Here is a 2,643-nt window from a genome sequence, read left to right on the forward strand (position 1 = left end):
CAGTCTGCCATCCCTACACTCAGTGAAAGTTCTTAGACATGTTAAAACCCCTTGATCATGCTGACAGTCACGTGAGGCCAGTAGACAGATATTTATTTATGTTTTTCAACTTCCATCACAGTTATTCTGTCCATCAGTGACAGGATCCACAACCTCGCTGATTGTATGGTTCAGTGGAGGCACACCTAGCCATACTTGGCTTTTGAAACTGATTAAGAATCAACAAAGCCAGGTATGGTGGTGCTCACCTGTAATCCCAGCACCTAGGAGTCTGAGGCAGGAACGTCATGAGTTTGAGGCTTGAGCGACGTTGTGAAACAACCTCTCAAGAAACCAAATAAATAAATGAATATTTTTCTAAAAAGAGAGAAAACGGAAGTAAAAGTTCAGATGTAATTGTTTCTTCACACTAGCCACATTTTAAGTGCTCAGAAATCAGTTTCTGGGACTGGGAAGGTGGCTCAGTGGTAGAGCGCTTGCCTTGCATGCCTGAGGCCCTGGGTTCGATTCCTCAGCACCACATAACCAAAAAAGCCAGAAGTGGCGCTGTGGCTCAAGTGGTAGAGTGCTAGCCTTGAGCTGAAGAGCTGAGAGACAACGCCCAGGCCCAGAGTTCAGGCCCCATGAACGGACCCAAAAAACAAACCAAAACAGAAATCAGTTTCTGTTAAGGGCACATGGAGGAAGGCTTGCAGACGGAACATTGACAGGTTTGCTGCATGGTATCCTCCATTTTCCAATAGCAGAGTCACCAAGACTTGCCGAAGGATGCAAACCTTACTGCCATCCCCACGACTTACGACCTCAGAAAACCATTATCGCCCCTCCCGCTTCTTTCTTTACACTGGCAAATCTTTATATGCTGGGTATGGGGCAAGAAGCAGCAGGAAGAGGAGCGTTCCTGCTTGCTTGACCTGGTCCTGAAGATGCTCAGCACAGCCATTGTGCCATGAGTGCCTGCCAAAGGTCCCCCTGGAATTTTCTTCCCCTCAGTCATCTTGGTTCCGCCCTTAGTGCTTCCCATCTGCCTACACTGCTGGAGCCAGCTAATCAGGTGATCAATCGGGTGCCTTACATTTCTTTTTCTCAATGATTTCCAATAGCTCCACCCCCACTACGGGCAACCTACCCTAGTGCCCCACTGCTGATGTAAATTCCCATGTCTGTGCACACATTGGTGGTGTGTACACTAACACTGAGATGAGGCAGAGATGGTTAGCATGGCCCCCACATGATGAGGGCATGCAAATTTGTGATGTGTTCCCTATTCTGGGGGGAGGCAGGGGGAGTGGGCTGCCAGGCAAGAATCTGACGGTAACCCACATGGAGTCACTAGCTAGGAGTCATTCCCACTTCCACTGCTACAACCCCCACTGGTATCACCCCCTCTTCCCAAACTGGCCCCAGCTGATGCCTGGCAAAACCTGCCGTGCTCTCTGAGATGGTGATTTGACTGTTTTTGACGATGCTTCTTCTCCTCATCCTGTTGTAACCTCTCCCAGCCATCTGATCACTGAGATATTAGAAAACTTCCCAGTTTTCAATCGGTGATGGGAAACCCAAGATGGATGCCTGTGAAGACTCAGAGCCAAATGACGAAGTTGACATTCTATTTGAGATGTGAGGAGAGCCTTTCTTTTTTGAATGGCATGAGTTAGCTAATATGTCTTTTTAAAGTGCAACTTTGGCCAGAATGTAAAGAGTGGATCTTGAAGTGGTAAGAGAAGATGAAAACAAGCTGGAAAGCCATATCGTACTGGGGGAGACACACTGGTGGTAAGAACAGGGAGGAGAGCCCTGGAAATAGAGGGACCCTGAAGGATTAGAGATATATTGGAAAGAATTGGTTGACATGTGTAACGGGCCTGGAATAGAAAACTCCATGGAAAATGCCATGGAATAGAACACTCCAGATCAGTAGCTTGAGAGAGAAGGAATACAAGCATTGTAAGCAGGAATGTCCACATAGGCCTGTGAACTTCATTCATGAAATTTGCCTCTGAACCGTGACTGATGTCTCTTGAGAATTCTATTGCAACTTCAACCATCCTATTGGTATAACCAATTACCAAATATTTTGGTCCTAGATAAAGCCCAAGCAATGATGGGTGCCTGTGTCCTATGTAGTCACAACCCAGAGATGGTCAGAATCTAAGCATGCCTCAGCTTTTGATCATGAACTGTATTCTCTTCTAGACAAAGCAAAACTGTTCCAGCATTATACAAATTCCAGAAACCAGACTCAAAACACTCTCCCACGTAATTCGAATGCAGGATGCCCTCAGTTTCCCAGTTGGCAGCACTGTTCAGTTCCTCTTGTGGTATCTGAGAAAGGATCTACACTAGCAGTAGCTTCCCGACTTGCTCCTGAAGAGCTCCCCATCGGATTGCTGGAGAGCTCTGCTGCTGGGTGTGGGGCCACAGAAACTTCTGCCAGGACCACTCCATGGAGCCAAACGTTCCATGCTCAAAACCTAACAGGTAATGGCATCAACCCTCGGAGCAGAAAATAACCATCACAGCCAACACATATAGTACCCACAGCCTGTCTAAAGACAGCAAACACAGCCAGGCGCTGGTGGTTCACGCCTGTCATCCTAGCTACTTGGGAGGCTGAGATCTGAGGATCATGGTTCAAAGCCA

General features: G+C 47.3%; 1 non-coding gene across 1 annotated transcript; it reads left to right on the forward strand.

The window, feature by feature from the left end:
• The first annotated feature begins 1,169 nt into the window (after nucleotides 1-1,169).
• Nucleotides 1,170-1,272, forward strand: LOC138824470 (U6 spliceosomal RNA). Its single transcript, XR_011371093.1, has one exon. It is a non-coding gene; the product is annotated as a U6 spliceosomal RNA (small nuclear RNA).
• The last annotated feature ends 1,371 nt before the right edge of the window (nucleotides 1,273-2,643 follow it).

Source organism: Dipodomys merriami, unplaced genomic scaffold (genome assembly GCF_024711535.1).
Source record: "Dipodomys merriami isolate MVZ:Mamm:240054 unplaced genomic scaffold, mDipMer1.0.p SCAF_129, whole genome shotgun sequence".
NCBI lineage: Eukaryota > Metazoa > Chordata > Mammalia > Rodentia > Heteromyidae > Dipodomys > Dipodomys merriami.